This window comes from Pelodiscus sinensis, chromosome 10, assembly GCF_052426305.1.
Source record: "Pelodiscus sinensis isolate ZL-2025 chromosome 10, ASM5242630v1, whole genome shotgun sequence".
Lineage (NCBI taxonomy): Eukaryota > Metazoa > Chordata > Testudines > Trionychidae > Pelodiscus > Pelodiscus sinensis.
This window is the reverse complement of record NC_143061.1, coordinates 13,709,171-13,729,222: the sequence shown is the minus strand read 5'-3', so window position 1 is coordinate 13,729,222 and position 20,052 is coordinate 13,709,171. Positions and strand designations below refer to the sequence as shown.

Genomic DNA, 20,052 nt, shown 5'->3' with positions numbered 1-20,052 from the left:
CTGTTTATCGAATGACATTTAAACTTGTAAATTTACCAGCGGTAACATTTTGCACAGAGGGAAACAATTACTGCTTATATAATCAGTAGTATGTAAAATGAATAGATCACATTCTGAACTCCATTACACCATTGTAGCTAGGAAGAAGTCAATGGAGTTATTCCACAGTTACATGGTGTAGCAGAGTGCAGATATTGGTCTAATGACTTTCTCTAATTTTTCAAAGGTTACAGAACTCAATATCACTGGAAATGAAATGGAAATATTTTGAGGAGGGTGTTAATTACAGTCCATATTAAAATCCCAAATGAATGAAAACCATACTAGAGGAGGGCAAACTTTCCATATGCATAGATTTTTGGTTAAAAATGTGTATTTGGGTTGATTTTGGTGAAAAAAATGGAAATACTGAAATGAACCATTTCAGCATTTCCAAAACAAACTATTTAAAATGTTTTAAACACCACATTCTAAATGGAAATAGAATATTTTGTTTCAGTGGGATTTTTTTTAAAAAAAGATCAGATATAAAACAAAATCTCTTTAAAATACTCTTGGTTCAGGCACCAAACTGAAAAATAACTTTTTTACCCAGCTCTACATCCTGCATTTTAATTTCTTTTCCCAGGACATATTTCAGACTGGTATCTCTTAATTCGATTAATATTAATAGGAATACATGGGAAAACTTCCTAACTCTCAGGGTGGTTAAACACTGGAATAAGTTGCCTAGGAGGTTGTGGAATCTCCATCTCTGGAGATATTTAAGAGCAGGTTAGATAAACATCTATCAGGGATGGTCTAGACGGTACTGGGTCCTGCTGTGAGGGCAGGGGACTGAACTCGATGACCTCTCGAGGTTCTTTCCAATTCTAGTGTTCTATGAGTCTATAGAATTTGCCACCCATATTCCTCCCAGTTCTCAGTTGCATCAGTTCTGACACCTTATTCTTTTTTTCCCCATCACTGTTATATAAGAGAATCAGAAGCTTGACTGAAGCAGTGGCATCATAAACTATTTTCTAGTATTTATGAGGATGATATTAAAACATGGTATATTTTGTCACTTTATGGGAGTTAAGCAGTAGGTTGGACAGTCTGAAGGTAACTCAGCTACTTATGTATTTCAGTGCCCAATTTTTTTCTGTTTTGCATACTCTGTTTCTGTTTCTGTTTTGCATACTCATGCCTGGAGAAAAAGCTAAGGAAGAAGCTCAGCTAGTCAATTACGTATTCATTCCTATGTTAAACAGAGAGTAAACTTCTATAGCCAAACACTTATGCTGAAAGAATAAGATGCTATTATTAGTGAAAGGTGAACCAGTTAATCTAAGGGTATGCTTTAACCTTGGAGTCTGATTCCTACTCAAGGAGACATACATGCATAGAATGTAGTTGCCATAGCAAAAGTGACAGGAGGGTCTAGCCAGTCTCATTAGTTACCCATGGGAGAACCCAGGCACAAAGGTTGGATATCCCAGCCCACTGGTCACACTGCCACAGCTACACTCTATTATTAGCACACTAGCTCAATGAGAGGAGCATACTATATGTCTCATCAAGTTGGGTATCACACCCCGAGTCAAAGGGTACATACCCTCTAATAAGAATGGACCCATATCCTACTCCAAAGTTTGATTAATTTAGGTTTCCCAGTCATCTGCTGTTTCTGGATCTCAGCCCACATCAGAAGTAAAAATTCTGGAACTAAGCGAAGAAAGATATTTTCCTGCCCATGGTTTGTGAATTCTAGTTAGGACAGGGTTAAAGTAGGTAGGCTGACTTTCACAGGGTTCAAAAAAGAACTAGATAAATTCATGGATGTTAGGTCCATCAATGGCTGTTAGCCAGAACTGGCAGGAATAGTGTCCCTAGCCTCTGTTTGTCAGAGCCTAGAAACGGATGACAGGAGAGGGATCATTTGATGATTACCTGTTCTGTTTTCTCTCTCTGAGGCATCTGGCATTGGCCATTGTCAGGATGACAGGATACTAGACTAGATGGACCTTTGGTCTCATCCATGGTTGTTCTTATGCGCCTGAGGATGTTAGGGAGATTCCAAAACCTGATCCATTCTTTTTAGTTGACAAATCTGAGGAATTGTCCCAGACTGAGGTGTCATTAAAAGAGGTTTTGGAACAAATTGATAAACTTCAAAGTAATAAGTCAATGGGACTAGATGGCATTCTAACTCAAAATAACTCAAATGCGAAATTGCAGAACTATTTACTGTGGTTTGTAAGCTATCCTTTAAATCAGCTTCTGTACCTACTAACTGGAAGATAGCTAATGTGATGCCAATATGTAAAAAGGGCTCTAGAGGTGATCCTAGCCATTACAGACCAGTAAGTCCAATGTCAGTATTGGGCAAATTAGTTGAAATGATAGAAAAAACTAAAAGTGTCAGACACATAGAAGAATATAATCTGTTGGGGAAAAGTCAACATGGTTTCTGTAAAGGGAAACCATGCGTTACTAATCTAGTAGAGTTCTTTGAGGAGGTCAACAAACATGTGGACAAGGGGAATCCAGTGGATATAGTGTAGTTAAATTTCCAGAAAGCCTTTGACAAGGTTCCTCACCAAAGACTCTTAAGTAAAATAAGTTGTTATGGGATAAGAGGAAAGGTCCTTTCATAGATTGATAACTGGTTAAAAGATAGCAAACAAAGGGTAGGAATAAATTGTAAGTTTTCAGAATGTAAAGAGGTAAGTAGCAGGTCCCCCAAGGGTCTGTCCTGGGACCAGTCCTATTCAACTTATTTATAAATGATCTGGAGAAAGAGTAAACAGTGAGGTGGAAAAATTTGCAGATGATACTAAACTGCTCAAGATAGTTAAGACCAAAGCAGACTGTGAAGAGCTTCAAAAAGATCTCACCAAACTAAGGGCACATCTAGACTACATGGCTCCATCGACGGAAATGAAGCGGCGATTTAAATAATCGCTGCTTCATTTAAATTAAAATGGCTGCCGCACTGTGCCAATCAGCTGTTTGGTGGCACAGCGCTGTAGTATGGACGGTCCGTGGTCGACATCAAAGGCATTTGTCAACCTCCCCGTTATGCCTCGTGGGATGAGGTTTACCGGGTGTTTATTTAAATCTCCGCTTCATTTCCCTTTGCTGAGTAAACAATCTACACGGCTCCGTCGATGGAGCCATGTAGTCTAGACGTGCCCTAAGTGATTGGTCAACAAAATGGCAAATGAAATATAATGTTAATAAATGTGAAGTAATGCACATTGGAAAAAATAATTGCAACTATAAATACAATATGATGGGGACTAATTTAGCTACAGCTACTCAAGAGAGAGATCTTGGAATAATTGTGGATAGTTCTCTGAAAGCATCCACTCAGTGAGCAGAGGCAATCAAAAAAGCAAACAATCATTAAAAAAGGGATAGAAAATAAGACAGAGAATATCTCGTTTACTCTATATAAAACCATGGTATGCCCACATCTTGAATACTGCATACAGATGTGGTCGCCTCATCTCAGAAAAGATATATTGACATTGGAAAAGGTTCAGAAAAGGGCAACAAAAATCCTTAGGGGTTTGGATTGGATACCATATAAAGAGAGTTTAAAAAAACTTGGCTGTTTCAGCTTAGAAAAGAGGAGACTAAGGGGGGGATGTGATAGTGGTCTATACAATCATGACTGGTGTCATTAAAAGTTATTTACGTGTTCCCATAGTATAAGAAGTAGGGGTCACCGAATGAAATTAATAGGTAGCAGGTTTAAAACAAACAAAAGAGTTTTTCTTCATACGGTGCACAGTCAACCTGTGGAACTGCTTGCCAGAGGATATTGTGAAGACTAGGACTTTACAAGGTTCAAAAAAGAGCTAGATAAATTCACGGAGGTTAGGTCCATCGATGACTATTAGCCAGAATGGGTAGAAATGGTGTCCCTAACCTCTGTTTGTCTGGAAATGGATAATGGGAGAATGATCACATGATGATTACCTGTTGTGTTTACCCCTTCTGGGGCATCTGACATTGGTCACTGTCGGCAGGCAGGATACTGGCTTGGTTGGACCATTGATCTGACCCAATATGGCTGTTCTTATGACTCACAAGTAAGATGACCCTTCTTTCCCGAGGAATGAGGGAGACCTTTTTTGGCTGAAAATTGAATATAGAAGCATAGGTATGATTACAAGCATTCTTGGGACCTGTAAAGGATCATTTTGTTGTAGAGGTTGAAAGAAATGTTTGAAAAAATATATGAGTGGTGCCATGTTAATAGACTACCAATTTTCCGGTGAGATTTTCAACCTTGTTTCCTTAAAAACTGGATGTGGGTCCCCTTTGTCCACCAGCTGCTCCTCTCAGAAAGTTTGCAGTTTTACATCATATATTGAAGGTATTATGTCTATGAAACATTCACTTTCTCTCTTCAATGCTGTTTGTTTTGTTACTTTGTGTTCTAATCCTCTTCTACTCTGATTATCCTTGTGATTTTCCACCTATAGTAAAACCTGTGTTATCTGGCAAGCTCGGAGATTAGGGCATTCGGTTATCTAAAAATTCCGGTTATCTGAGGATCCCTTTTTGGAGCTGCGACCCCCACGCCGCAGGGGCTGCTAGCTGCCTGGCCCAGCTTCCAGCCAGCCAGATCAAAGTGCTGCACCTGGCTGGTCGGATCAACGTGCCACGCAGCCGCGCCAAGCCCCTAGGAAATTTGCCGGTTTCTAAAGTTTTCCGAGTGGTTAAGCACCAGATATCACAGGTTTTATTGTGTTTTACTGTGTCTAATGCCTAAGTGGTAACTCTTTGAAACAGGGACTGCCTTTTTGCTACTTGCATGTATAGTACCAGCATAACTGGGTCCTCGTTCTTGACTGGAATCCTATGTGCAAGGTTAGATCCTCACTGGAATCCTATGTGCAAAGTTAGATACCTTCAGGAGCCTGCTTTTTCTCACCAATGTGCATTCTTATAGCATGGAAAACCTTCTTGTTTGTGTGTGTGTGTGTGTGTGTGTGTGTGTGTGTGTGTGTGTGTGTGTGTGTGTGTGTGTGTAAATGATGCAGCTATGGGTTTCTGCATTCCTCTATAACACACCAAATATTAAAGAAACAAGACAAGTTTAAAACACCATGAAGGGAACCTGTATTTTTGTACAGTGATGTCATTTTATTAACATAAATGCCAAACTGGTTTTGACACTGGAAAAAAATTATGTGAAGTAATGCTTCCAACTCGAGCCAGAATTGTTAGTTCATGTTAAGTATATCTGAAAGAATGGAAAAGCCAGACAGAGATTTTTCAGCTCTTCCCATGGGTGCTCTCAATTTGCCATCTGGTTAGGACACTTCCATGCTACCCACTTTAAAAAGAAGAATGATCCTCTTATGAAGAATATTAATATTGCTTCCAGTAGTTTCTGAAAAGGACAGATATTTATAGGATTACTTCAAAGGTACATCCGCTTAAATGGAATGAGTTCTACTTTTTTTTGAAAATTGACTTCTCTTGCAGAAATTGCCATCAATTCATTCATATTAGATACTTGCTAACAGAGAGGGGTTGTAAAAAGTGCTTAAAAAGTCCAGCAAGAATAAAAAATGATTGTAAATACTCTAATTTATTTGCTTCATGGGGTAGCTGAGTTCGTCTGTACAGGATAAACTTAAAAACACAGCAAATGGACTGATAGCACTTTATAGACTAACAAAACATGTAGATGCTATCATGAGCTTTTGTGGGCACAGTGGTCATCTGAATTCCGGTCATCTGAACTCTGGTCATCTGAAGAAGTGGGCTGTGCCCACAAAAGCTCATGATACCATCTACATGTTTTGTTAGTCTATAAAGTGCTACCAGACCATTTGTTGTAATTTATATGTAACAGTTCATCAGAAACAGGGTCCATTGAGATCAGACTCCTTAGAAACTGAAACTCAAATTTGTAATTCAGGGTTTGAAAACCAGTTTTTAAAAGGGGAGGAAGAATGGCCATTCTGATTTTGCCATAGAGAAATATGAAATATTGTAGACGCTGGAAGGTATCCAAGGCATGAAAACACCTATTCATCTCAGTGATAAAGTAAGTAGCATCTCTGTGTTTGAACATCCCAGCCTGACTTATGCCACTTTCAATATTCTAAATAGGACTTTCCATGCTAGTTTTGCCAGGGGGCCTCAAAAACTACAAGTGGTATTTTGTTGACTACTCAAAATGGTACTAAAATTGTGTGCGTTGTGTATGTACACACACACACACACACACACACACACACACACACACACATGGAGTAAATACATAACAAATGCAGAAATATGCTTGTCAGGACCTTGAGTACTTATTTTCAGTATTTGCTGCAGGGTAAACTGGGGGTTCTTTGGAAACTCGACATAGGAGGGAAACAGAATGAAAGGGATATATATGTGAAAATGGAGCTATGAAACAATGGGGGGGCGGGGCAAATTTTTAACAAAACTCTTGCAATAAAAAAATGTTTCCTTCTCTTTCACCCCTGAGACTGGAGGCCATGTCCCTGACATGCTACCTTCCTGATATGTCAGAGATAATTCTTTGTTTTCCTATAAATGGATGACAGGTACCTATGTAGAATAGCTGGTACAGATGAAAAATTGCTGTCACGTATCCTGGAATTCTAATGTGTAGCTTTCATTTTTAATCTGTCCATTTAACCAGTCCCATTAAAGTATATCCTTAAGGGAAAATGATGTTGAGAAGAAAAATATACTCACAGAGCACTATGGCAATCTGCTAAGAAATGCCCCCAAAACACTGATTGCAGTCGGGTAGCGACATAGGACAAGCTGATTGGCTGCAAAGAATGTGGCAGGGACAGAACACCAAAGGGTATGGCCAACAAGAAGTGAATACAAGCCATTTCTGTAGGCCTAACATTGTCATCAGTTCAACTCTTAAAGCAAACTCTCTACTCCCTTTGTACTAAGGAGAAGCCACAGAAAAAGGCATCAAAATTGGATTTTCTGTTCCCTCAGGAACAAACTGTTTGTCTAAAGCTTCAGGTACTTTGTGATTTTGACTGAATTTGAAATACTGCCTCCCTCCCCTCTCTTTTTCTTTCTTTCTCGCTCCCTCTCTCTCATTAAAGTTTAATGAACATTTTTAATCTGCTGAAAGATTTATTTCAGCTTCTCAGCTTAAGAAATGGGCTGTAGTTTGGAGAGGCTCATATTATCTCGTTTGACCATTTCTAGCGGTTTATTGAATGAGACTCTAATGCAGAAGTGGGGAACCTACAGCCCATCAACAGGTACCATTTATGGGGGGGCTATGGAAGGGAGTAGCCCCTCTTGAAGTTTGAACTCATGGATTTCATACTTGAGATCTGCTTAAAGCACATGACCTGGCTCCAGGGGCAGTTCTTAAATGCAACAGAGTTTGAGCTGCTTGCAGCTTTGCCTTTGAGGCAGGGAGTTTGTTATAAAAAGAGGGTGATTAAAAATAACAAAAAGCTGGTCATTCAAGTAATTGAAGGGTCATTAAATAATCATGAGAACATTGCCTGGTACTCCACTTAAGATGGGGGGAAAGAGAAGAAATAAGTGTTGTGCTTCTGGGATTTGCATTTAGACCACTGATGTTAAACTTATAGGCTGTGTCTACACTGGCCACATAACCCGTAATAGCTATGGAAATGAGAGAAGTCAGAATAGGGAAATGCGCGGGGGATTTAAATATCCCCTGAGGGATTTAAATAAACATGGCCACCTCTTTTTTCCGGCTTGGGGAAAAGCCGGAAAGAGCGTCCAGACTGGCGCAATCCTCCAGAATAAAGCCCTATTCCGGAGGATCTCTTATTCCTACAAGTATAGGGCTTTATTCCAGAGGATCGCGCCAGTCTGGACGCTCTTTTCCGGCTTTTCCCCAAGCCAGAAAAAGCGGCGGCCATGTTTATTTAAATCCCGCGGGGGATATTTAAATCCCCCGTGCATTTCCCTATTCTGACTTCTCTCATTTCCATAGCTATTACGGGTTATGTGGCCAGTGTAGACACAGCCATAAATTTTATTGAAAAGGGGTAAATAGTGAGGTGGCAAAATTTGCACATTTTACAAAATTAACTCAAAGTAGTTAAGTCCAAACTGACTGGAAAGAGTTACAAAGGGATCTCGCAAATCTGGGTGATTGGGCAACACAAGGGCAGATGGAATTCAGTGTTGATAAGTGCAAAGTAATGCACATAGAAAAATATAATGGCAGCTATTCATACAAAATGAGTGGGCCTAAAATAGCTGTTAACTCTCAAGAAAGAGATCTTGGTATCATTGTGGATAGTTCCTTGAAAACATTGGCTTCCTGTTCAGTGGCAGTCGAAAAACTAAAAAGCTAACAATATTGGGAATCACTATGCACAGTCTGATGTTCTTATATAGAACCCGGATGTATCTTTCCCAAGCACGTGGATCACCCCGACACCCTCGCTTGCTTCTTGGCTTGTACTGAGCATGACCAGTGACACTGCTGAAGCTGCGGTCCTCTATCTGCCACCTGTGCTGTCACTCTCTTTCCTTCCCTCGACCCCATCACAACATGCATAGTTTGCACCCTCCCCCTTATAATATTTATCTGAAATGGTGCCCTTGCATTCTGTATGCTGGAACAAAGCACTTTGGGTGGGGAAGAGCACCAGCTCCCCACTACGGGGCGGAGGGGGTGGAGGCAATGCCAAGCCTCATGGCCAAATCCAGGCAAGCCGGGCCTGATCCAGTCCTCAGGGTCTGCCTAGTAGGGGGAAGCAGTTGTATGTGTGCACAGAAGTGCTCCATGCAAGCAGCACCCCCTGTTGCTCCATTGGGCCAATGGGAGCAGTGGGGGGCAGTGCCCTGCAGTGCACAGAGCCACGTAGAGGCATGTGAAGCTCCCTGAGATGTGCCAAGTAGGCACTTGCACCCCCTTCCTGCTCCTGTGCCCCACTTGGAGACCCCCCCCCCCGCTCCTGCTTCCAGACCTTACCCCCTACCCCTAGCCGGTTCCTACACCCTTCCTCCCTTCTAGACCCCATTTTTGCACCCTCCTCCCATCAAGATCCCCCACCCCCAGCACCATTTCTCCTGCCCAGACCTTCAACCCTCAGTCCATTCCTGCACTCTATCTCGCACCCAGACCCCACCCCTAAGCTCACTCTATCTCCTCCTCAGATCCTACAACTCCAGCCCACTCCCCAGTAGCCCTCTTCCATGTACTAACCCCCCCATTTTGGCTTCAATCCAGAGCCTGGGGGGAGGGGCACAAAATCTACTAGTCCCAGTCCCCAGGCTCTAGGATGGAGCTTGAGGGTAGTGAGGTGAATGTCTTCATTTTTCTGCTTCTCAGTTGGGGGGAGAGGGTCACATCTGTAAGGAGTTTTTTAGTCCTCACTTGAGGACCAGGTCAGTGAGGGTGTTATTTTTTAAAAATTTTTTGCTTCTCACTCGTATATAGTTCCCAAATGATTTTTCTGTAGGTCAGTGGCCCTTGACCCCCCACAAAAAGGTTCCTCTCCCCTGATCTAATGGGATGACATTTCCCAAGACCCTGAATAAAGACCCAGGAAGGATTTTTCTGCTGAGCCTGAGGTACCAACATCTTGCATTGACATTTAAAATAATTACTGCTGAGTCATGGTATCTGGTGGGTTCATTTTTTCTAATAAAGGAGTTGGGAGTCTCACTTTAGGGAAAGGCAACGAGGGAGCTACCAATATCTTGAGCTACCAATAAAACCAAGCACAGGAAGGTGGGGTGTGGGATACTAGCATAGAATCGGCGTGTTCTGTAGAAGCACAGAGTCAGGACTTGGGCTATTCAGAGAGGAATATTCTTTTTAGAATAGTTTGTTACATAGAAGGTCACATCTTCATTTAATTAGCAGGTTCAGAGGGGATGTTATTTCTTGATACAGAAACAATCTGCAAGTACTAATTTCATATGCCTATCAGTTGGTATGTTCAGTGGGATTCTGTCTGAGAAACTGAATTAACTAAGAAGGCTAATTTAAATATTTGGATTGTTTAACCAAAGAGGAATTCAGACAATTCTGAGACCTTGACACATTCAATGTGAACTCTTTTTAGTCAGCCATGCTAATTACTGTCCACATTAATGACAGGGAGATGCTGCCAAGTTACATTTTTGCCTCTGACTGTTTTGTAAGGAAAGTTATCATTTACTCACTTACTGTGTTAATGAATCACCATTTGCTGGCAGATTGTCATTGGAAATTCAGGGTTGTTTGGTGCTGGCAATCGTTCTTATTTTGGGGCTCCCCATAAATAAGACCATTAGTGGATTTGCCTAGAATTAACATTTCACAAGTAAAGAAGTTGTTGTGATTGACATTAATTGCCATTTTCTTTTCAGCTTCATGCTATGGTCAGTGCTGATAATACTGTAAGGCTATTATTTTTTGCTGAACCCCTCAAGATACCGTGCTGATTCTTTCTTTCTGAGGGGTAGTCTACACTGACAAGTTTTGTCACCCAAGCTCCCTTTTTGGCAACAAAACCCAGGGAGCATTCACGCTGCGACAAATGCCCAGTTTGGGTGACAAAAAACTTTCAGCTCTGCATGGGAATTTGTCTCTTTCCCTCCCTTTATTGTTGACAGTTATTCTGTGTGTACTACAGTAGATTTCTTGTGGAGTTTATTGACCTCCAGCATGTTTCCCACAATGCACAATTAGTTAGTCATTTGAACTACGTTGCTCTGCACCATGTAAACAAGTAAATAGGTTTGCCCCTCATACCTGCAAACCTCAGAAACTTTAAAATCCATTTCCTATTCATTGTGTAGTGCTCCTCATGGTGTCTTCTCAGAGAATCAGTGATGGCTCTCACTCAAAACACTATCCTGCTTGGAGCACCTCAGAGCTTTAGAATCTTTATCAGTGTGTGAGATGAATAATCGGTGCAATCACAGCTGCGAGTGATCCGTAGGAACTGGGACACATACAGTCTTATTTCTCGAGCCCTGTGTGAGAAGGTGTATGAGCGAGACACTCTACAATGCAGAACCAAGATAAAGGAACTCTGTCACACCAGAAGGTGAAGGAGGCAAACAGCCAGTCTGGTGCTATGTTCACAACACATCATTTTTATAAAGAACTATGCGCAATCTTGGGTGGGAACCCCATGTCCACACCCAAGAAGAGTGCAGAGTCAGAAACAGGAGTTGTCCCAGAGACTGAAGTTATTGATGAAGAGACGGAAGTGGACGATAAGATGAAGTTCAATCTGATGACAAATAGCGTGCCAGGCATTCAGGAATTGTTCTAAATTCCCATGTTTGTGAGGACTCTCAACAGCTGTACGTGAAACACAAAGGAAGAGAAGAGACATGATCATGAAGCAAGGGAGAGACATGGGTAAGTTGCTATGCAGGCAGGTGTTGGGCGGTGCATGCAGTGGCCATGCTGGGCAGTAAGTTGTTGTAGTGCAGTGGAGAGAAGGGGGAGAGAACACAGCAGCGTGGTGTGCTAAGTTGTTCTAGTGTAGCCAAGGTAGGGGTATGGCGGCCATGTGGGGCAGTAAGTTGTGTATTGCAGAAGGACTGGGGAGAGACAGGTGGCGGCTCAGGAAGTTGCTATTGCAGCCAGCTGTGTGGCAGCGTATGGAGACTGGAGGCTGTATTTCTCTGAGCTGGCTAAGCCCTACCTGGGTCTGTGTTATGTCCAGTCATCAGCATTGATCTACGCAGAAATATTAATAGAATGTTGCTGGGAGACGGTGTCAAAGCTTTGCCAGATGTACTTATTAATTTTCTCACAGAGATTCCATGGTAGGGCTGATATTTCCCCACCACCATGCTATGACATTTTCCCAAACCAGTCCACAGACTGTGTTGCCAGAGCTAAGGCATCACAGAATTTGGCTGCATAAGGAGCAGGGGTAATCCCCCCCCCCCCCCGCCGTCCTCGTCACATCCAGAATCTGAACCCAGCTTTGCCAATTAACCTTGAGCAGGAATATGTCAGCCAGAGTAATGGCAGCCTATGGACAAGTGTAGGATTATTACAAATTGTTTCCATATACGCCTGCTGTATTTTTGGGGGGACCCATGCCCAACATTCATTCCCTTTTTTCCCCCACCTTTAAAACTTGCCATGGTCAAGTTTGCCATGTTTGCCTCTAGGGTAACAAGAAAAGTGGCCAGTTTTGTTCAGAGTCATATGTTTCATTCCGGTGTCCTTGCAGCACAATTCAGGGGCTAGCTCAGCACAGAGCTGTAAGAATGTTGCTTTACACATCTGAAAGTTCTGTACCCGCTGATCTTCATCCAACACCTGCATGACAATGTGATCCACTCTGTGCTGGTTTCCCTAGCCCAAAAGTGATGCTCTGATGCTCAACTTTGGAAGCACAATGATATTCACAGTGCATGCCGAGGGCCGCAACTTAAGTGTAGTTGCATAAACATGCAAATATATATACAAATATATATGCAAATAACTTCTTTCACACTGACGAGCATGAATACTCAGATTAAGGCAAGACTACTCAACATGCAGGCCCCATTTAAGTCAGTTCTGCTGATATTAATAAAATGCAATAGTTACCCGATTTTCCGCCCATATGACAGCACTTTTAATGAGCAATGACAGTTCAGGAATTTAACTACTAAAACACATATGAACAGAAGACCATTATATTGACTACTTTTTTGTTTTAGCTCCCACCCGTGGGCCTCGTGTTGAGCCCTGCGTGAACCCAAACTGCACTGTGGCCCACAAACAAATGGGCTGCAGGCTGCATGCGGCCCATGGGCTGCGGGCTGCATGCGGCCCATGGGCTGCGTGTTGAATAGCCCTGCTCCGCTGTGAACAGGGATATGTCATCTGTGACAACCCAATGCAATGCCAATTCGGTGCTGTCCCTGTCACTCACATCATCTGAATCCAAGTCTTCATTCCCTACTATTACTTGCATAAGTAGCTCTGCTGCAATGCGGGATGTCCTAAGCACATCGAACTTAACATGGGAGAGAATTCTAGGATCCATGGTTTCTCACGGCAGATACTGGTGTTCGCAGCAAGAACTGCTGCTCAAGTCATGTGAAAGTAAGCCAGAAGCCCAGGGAGGGCTGGAAAGCAAAGAGGTGGCAGATGGGATGTTTTTCATGTTCTCAAAAATGCATAGCACTATGCTGCACATTCCCAGAGTGCTTAGTGACTGTAGGTGATTCCAGGAACTGTGCGATGCTTACCCACATTGCTTTGCTCTTTCTGTCAACAGGGGAGCTAATAACGTGGTCCTGAAATGTCAACAATGGATGACAGGAAAACAGGTTTGATGAGTTTTCAGTTTTGGCAACTTCTGAGTGTCAACAGCACTTTCGTTGCCAAACCTTTCCGGTGTAGACATAGTCTGAGAAAAACAGCCACTGAAAACCTCCACTAATTCCCGTCAAAAAGCCATGAAGATTTTATGAGATGAAACACAAAGCACATATAACACATTATTTCCCTCATAATTGTATTCATTTCTCGGGCATACAAAGCTCATACGTTATCCAAAATGAAAAGACTGAGACTGTATTAGTAAATCTCAAACAATAATCAAGTTTGCATCAGTTCAAGCCATCTGGCTATGCTGGCACTCCTTGAGTAGGGTAGTTATGAATGCAGAATTTTTATTAAGTTTGGTGCTGTTTCATGCTGTTGTTTCAGGCTATGTCTAGACTGTAATAATTTGCAGTACACAAATTTTGTATCTTTTTCTGATTTACTTTCGAAAGAGGCTTTTCTGAAATTTGGTGCATCTATATGGCACCAAATTTCAGAAACAATGGCTTTTTTGACACATCCCTGATGCCTTGTAGAACCAGGTTTACGGGGTGGTGAAAGAGCATGTCCACTTTTTCAAAAAAAATTCGGAAAAGCGGACGCGTTCCCTAAAAAAGCAATGCAGTCTAGATGTAGTCTCAGAAAACTCCCTCTTATTGTGATTCGACAAACTATGACCGAACTTTCTTTGCAAATAGATTTGTGTAGAATTCTGTATCTTCAGTTGTAAAATCTACATGAGCTCCATTCCAGGACCCAATCTACATTCCTTTAATGTTTGGGATCAATCATACTACCCAAATTGCATTTTTTTAAAAATATTTGCCTTGATATTATGTGGTCCCAGTTTATGGTTAATTAGATCCAGGAAGAGTTTTCTGGAGACAGTAGTGGCTTTAGCTTGTACACTGTCAATCCCCTCCAACTGTTTTTTGCAAATATAATGATTCTTGGTAGAATTCCTTGTTGTGTAACATGAATGCTGTGTTCTTATTATTAAGGCGTTTCTCACTCTTAATTCAAAATCCACTTTGGTTAAATGGAATACTAGGACTGGAAGAGACCTCGAGAGGTCATGAGTCCATTCCCCTGCCCTCATGGCAGGACCAAATACAGTCTAGACCATCCCTGATAGACATTATCTAACCTACTCTTAAATATCTCCAGAGATGGAGATCCCACAATCTCCCTGGGTAATTTATTCCAGTGTTTGACTACCCTGACAGTTAGGAACTTTTTCCTAATGTTCAATCTAAACCTCCCTTGCTGCAGTTTAAGCCCATTGCTTCTTGTTCTTGTCCTCAGAGGCCAAGATGAACAAGTTTTCTCCCTCCTCCTTAGGACACCCTTTTAGATACCTGAAAACTGTTATCATGTCCCCCCTCAATCTTCTCTTTTCTAAACTAAACAAACCCAATTCTTTCAGCCTTCCTTCATAGGTCATGTTTTCTAGTCCTTTAATCATTCTTGTTGCTCTTCTCTGGACCCTCTCCAATTTCTCCACATCTTTCTTGAAATGCGGTGCCCAGAACTGGACACAATACTCCAACTGAGGCCTAACCAGCGCAGAGTAGAGTGGAAGAATGACTTCTCGTGTCTTGGTCACAACACACCTGTTAATGCATCCCAGAATCATGTTTGCTTTTTTAGCAACACCATCACACTGCTGACTCATATTCAGCTTGTGGTCCACTATGACCCCTAGATCCCTTTCTGCCATACTCCTTCCTAGACAGTCGGTTCCCATTCTGTATGTGTGAAACTGATTGTTCCTTCCTAAGTGGAGCACTTTGCATTTGTCTTTATTAAACTTCATCCTGTTTACCTCAGACCATTTCTCTAGTTTGTCCAGATCATTTTGAATTATGACCCTATCCTCCAGAGCAGTCACAACCCCTCCCAGCTTGGTATTATCTGCAAACTTAATAAGCGTCCTTTCTATGCCAATATCTAAATCGTTGATGAAGATATTGAACAGAGCCAGTCCTAAAACAGACCCCTGCGGAACCCCACTTGTTATGCCTTTCCAGCAGGATTATGAACCATTAATAACTACTCTCTGAGACAGACCTAGGAGCTCCATTGAGAGCTACTGGCACAGTAAGGTATTGATTCCTTTTCAGTTAATCAGCCACAAGACTAATGCTGGTTGGAGTAATTTTGCAAAGTTTTAGGACTCTTAGGGCATGTCTACACTAGGAAATTAATACAAAATTACTAAAATCAAAATAACTCATGAAATAACATTGAAATAGCACATCCCCACTATGGGGGAGCATTGAAATTACTGAGAATTATTTTGAAATAATGACTGACTGTAACCTGTCTGAAATGTATAGCCCCCAGAGGGGGGCAGATACTTCCTGTGGCTGCTTGGTCAGGCAAGCTATGACACACGCTTTCAGGGGTGCCTCTCTCTGACTGCATCTCACATGGCACTCCTCCACTGCCCTCTCTCCCCCCCTCGCAGTACATTAAACAGACACCATGTGCTCTGGTTCCCCTTGAAGACACCACAGCACTTACAACATGGAGTCGGAGCTGCTGCAAAGGAGTGCCATGCTCACTGTCCTCATGCTGTGCCTCATGGCGCAGTTTGTCCAGACTGCCCACATGCTGCTCCAGCAGGATGACAACCAAGCTGAACTGGAGGACCTCTTCACCCAGGCGCTGGAACTCCTGCTGCTGCAAATGCCCCTCAGTTCCCCGGCCACTGTTCAGTGCTGCTTCTGGCAGAGGGAGACCAGTTCAAACCCATGGGACCGCATCGTCCTGTGGCAATGGAGCAACCAGCAGTGGCTCCATAACTTCTGCATGCAGAAGGCCACCTTCATGGAGCTCTGCGAGTGGCTCACACCTGCCCTCAGCCAACAGGACACCCGCCATGCCTGTACAGAAGCGTTTCACCATCACCCTGTGGAAGCTCGCCATGCTGGACAGCTGCCACTCTGTCGGGAACCAGTTTCGCATGGGGAAATCCACAGTCGGGGCCATGCTCATACAACTAGCCAAGGCCATAAACCATGTTCCTATGGGGGGTTGTCACTCTGGGAAATGTGGGCACCATCATCGATGGCTTTGCTACCATGGGGTTCCCCAGCTATGGGGGTGAGGGAGGGCATAGATGGCACGCACATCCCCTCTTGGTCCCTGACCACCGTGCCTCAGACTCCATAAACAGAAAGGGATCGTTCTCCACTTCTCATGGACCACAAGGGCTACTTTGGCTGGTGGGAGAAGGCACGTGACAGCTGCATCTTCTGGACTCCTGCATTTTCCGAAAGATGCATACTGGCACTTTTTTCCCCCAGCCACGCCATCAGAGTCGGGGACATGGACATGCCCATTGTGATCCTGGGAGATGCAACCTACCGCATGCTCCCTTGGCTTATGAAGCCCTATATGGGCAGCCTGGACCCCACCAAAGAGCCCTTCAACACCAGGCTGAGCAGGTGCCGAATGGTGGTGAATGAACATTCGGCTACTTAAAGGGGAAGTTCAGGAGTCTCCTCACCCTCCTGGACCTAGTGAGTGGAACATCCCCTTTGTTGTGGTGGCCTGCTGTGTGCTCCATTTTTTAACAACCCCTGATTGAAAAGTTTGGAGCAAATTCATTTTTGTTTTCAGAAATGGAAGTTCACTTATTTGAGGTTGTCTTCAGATAAATGTATGTCTTAAGTAGCTCCTGGCTTCTTTATATTTTAGAAATTAGAGATGAGAAAAGATCTGTTAGGTTTCCTCTCTGTTCTTCAACCAGTGTGGGAGTTTTCCTTCTAGAGAAATGCTTTGTCCATTAAAGGTCAAAATGACTCAGATAATAAGGTACATTATCTAGAAGAAAAGATTTCTGATTTAGAAGATGGTTATTTATTAAAATAAAATACATGATTTGAAATGTCTCCTGCCATTCTGTCTAACTACACTATAACCCAATTTAATCTTATTATTTCTCATTATTTTCTCTTTTACACTATCCTCTTCATAACAATAAAAAGTCTTTCGTGTAACTAGTTGAAAACTGAACTTCTAGATGCCACATGCAGATTTTAAATCTTCTGGTTCACCAGGGATCGTGTACAACTTCACAGAAAACTATTCCCACTTTGTTCTGCCAATGTGCACTAAATTGAACAGTAATGATCATGAACATTAATGTCTCTAATAATTGGAAAATAATTCAGTCTTCATGGCCTGTCCAATTCTTTGGTTTTCTGCTGGATCTCTCCATAAATATAATAAATGTGCACATGTTTCTTGTGCTGTATAAGATCATCTAGTAAGATATGGACTGAAATGACAGGCAAGTTTCATATAGGCCACTAAAAAGCCATAAGGTAACTTTCCGTGACAACTCAGAGCTGTTTTCAAACCAGTCACGTAGATTCAACAAGCAACCTGTTCTTAGCCAGTGGGAACTGCAGGTAGCAAAAGCCCAGCTCACAACACTTCCCATAGCTCCCAGTAGCTGGGAATGGCAACCCACAGCCAACAGGATCTGCAAGTGGCAATACATGTGGATGCACAGGTAAATAAAGTAGCTGGTAGCCCACTAGGGGCTAACTGGAGAACTATCTGGCCTATGGGCTGCTTATTGCCCATTCCTGTATTATACAAAGATTTTTCAGGAACAAAAATTCCAGCCAACTACATATAATATGAGTTTGTGTACTGAGCTCTCTTGCCTTCTTCCTTATTTATTTATTTGATCAGCAAATAGATTGCCTAGGCCATTACCTCTGCTGCTTGTGAGCACACAATCTCTTGGGACTTGGGGTTGAGCATGAGTAAAGGGGCAAATTTGTGTGGCTTCTTAAAATATCTACTGCTAGAAAAAAAGATGTTTCCCAATGTTTCTGTAAGAAAAAAAAATTTCAGCACTTCAAAAAGGCCAGACCCTTCAAACCTGTTTCTTGAAAGAAAGCCACAAAGATGACTGCAAAAATCTGTTTTCTAGATTTCTATTTTAAGATGTAAATGCTTAGATACTCTGTCAAGAAGACGCTTCCAACGTTTGGGGAAGACATTTAAGTCCTCTGTGTTTTTGTACTCTCTTCCTCTTGTTGGTGGATGTTTTATTCTATAATTACTGGAAGAAGGTTAAACTTTTACCCTTCAATAGGGAATTTGTCATTAGAAGAGTTGAAACATTTTCTTCTGAGGAACTTTACCCAGAAATATTAGCTTTCACATCTCAGTGTCAACACAGAGTTTAAGCAATTATTAGATTGTGAGGTTTCTAAGGTCATAATGATCTTGGGTACAGCCAATTATTCAGGAAGCTGATTAAATCCCAGTATGTCTGGGTGGTTGTTTTTCTGTATTAAACCCAAAAGTTTCTAAATGTATTTTGACAAATACAATCTTGGAAATGTGTTAGCCTTAAACACAGACTTTCTATCAGCCAAGACCTCAATAAAATTAAAAAAGAACAACAAACTACAATAACAACAACAGGTGTTTCTGATCAAAGAAAGGAAACTGCACGTAAGACAAAAACAATTACACCTTTTATAGCAGGAATGGCATTTTCAGAGAATCAATACTCCTACATAGAAGTTAGTGGGACATTTAGTACTTGAACGAATATACCTCTTACCCAATAATCACACAGATGGCAGTCCTTTAGTAACTAAAACTAAATGTTTTAATAAAATAAAAAAGGGGGAAGGGAGTTGCAGTGGTTAAGAGATCATTATACGTACAGATATGTGAAGGTTAGTTTCATAGTAGAGATGGGCAGGGTGCTGATGTATAAACAGCACCATCTCTAGGGGGATGTAAGCCGCAGGACACCCCTCCCCCTTCATCCTCAGCCGTTGCTCCTACCCTACTTCTTCCCACCCCTGCTCCACTCCCATTCCCACTCCACCTCTTCCCCTAAAGCCCACCCCTGCACCATCCCCCATCATTTTCCAGCCCTTCTCCACCTCTTCCTACCCCCATTGCAACCCTTCTAAGCTTCCTCCCCCGAGCGATGTGACCCAGGGGATTACTGGAGTGTCTGGTGCCAGCAGCAAGAGTCGGTCCCCTTGTATTGACCGCAGCAGTGGGAGGCAGAACAACCCAACCCAGCTCCCTTTGCTTTCCCGAGTTTGGCTCCCAACCACATCGCTCAGGGGACTAGAACGGGCTGGGGCTGGAGCACTCTGCCACCTGCCACTGAAGTGGAGTGACCCCAGCTAGCAGATGGTGGAGCAAAGCAGGCTGGGGTGCTTCACTTCCTGGGGTTCCCGCTGCCACTGGAGAGGACAAGGATAGGCCCAACCCTGCTGCTAGTGCCAGGCTTCCCAACAGGTAATCCCCCAGGACACTGTGAGCCTCAAGGGGACTGAGGCACTTGCCCCAAACTGTCAAATGGATGGGACCACTCTGTGTGTAAAAGTAGTTTTGGAATCCAGTAAAAAAGGATAGTCCAACAGGCAGTCGAAGTGTAGAATTTCTTCAGTTTCTTCCATGAGAATTCCAAAGTAAATCCAGATTAAGCCTAGAGACCTCAGTCTTGTGACTTAGACCTTCCCTGTCAAATGGCTTTTTTTTAAAAAAATAGATTTTTAGCAAGTTGATGAACTTCTTGGCAGCAAGGGTGGCATTTCAGGAGAGCAGGGAGGGCAGTAGCCATGCATATCGGGACACAGCTTGCTTTTCTTCCCGTTCCCCTGACAATAAGGGAGGAGGAGAAAGTACTTGGATTCCATGAATTACTCCTCTGTCCCCTCCTGTCACCTGCCAGGAGTGTGAGTCTGCTCCCCTGTCCCTGCCACCTTGCTCTCTCGAAATGCCACCCG

General features: G+C 42.7%; 1 protein-coding gene across 5 annotated transcripts in view; it reads left to right on the top strand.

The window, feature by feature from the left end:
• Window positions 1–20,052, top strand: part of NAALADL2 (N-acetylated alpha-linked acidic dipeptidase like 2) — a 984,106-nt gene that overhangs the window by 754,689 nt on the left and 209,365 nt on the right. The window lies entirely within an intron of this gene.